Here is a 471-nt window from a genome sequence, read left to right as displayed (position 1 = left end):
GCCCGGGGCAGACACACAGGCACAGACATACGGGCAGACACGCACAGGCGGCAGCCCGGACTTTCTCGGGGCCGCTCCCTCGAGCGCCCGCCCAGAGCGGCACCTTCCACAACCTGCTCTTCGCTCCTGCGCACTGGAAACTTTCAAAAGAAAAGAGGGGGAAAAAAAGGGGAAAGGAAAAAAAATAAGGAGAAAAGAAAAAAAAAAGAAAAAGAGAAAAAAGAAAAAGGGAAAAAGAGAGGGAAAAAAGTAAAAAACCTTTAATAATTCCTCCTGAAAGTGCCACTAATTAACCAAGCAAAGCTCTTTTCCCCTTGAACTACTCCAGTAAAGAGTTGCTGCGTTTGCAAAACAACACGACACGATCGCTGTTGTTGTTCTTAATAAAATAATAATAATAATAAAATAATAATAATAATAATAATAATAATAATAATAATAATAATAATAATAATAATCTGTCTTGGGAGC

The sequence above is a fragment of the Aptenodytes forsteri genome, unplaced genomic scaffold (assembly GCF_000699145.1).
Source record: "Aptenodytes forsteri isolate BGI_AS27 unplaced genomic scaffold, ASM69914v1 Scaffold97, whole genome shotgun sequence".
Classification (NCBI taxonomy): domain Eukaryota; kingdom Metazoa; phylum Chordata; class Aves; order Sphenisciformes; family Spheniscidae; genus Aptenodytes; species Aptenodytes forsteri.
This window is presented reverse-complemented; position numbering follows the sequence as displayed.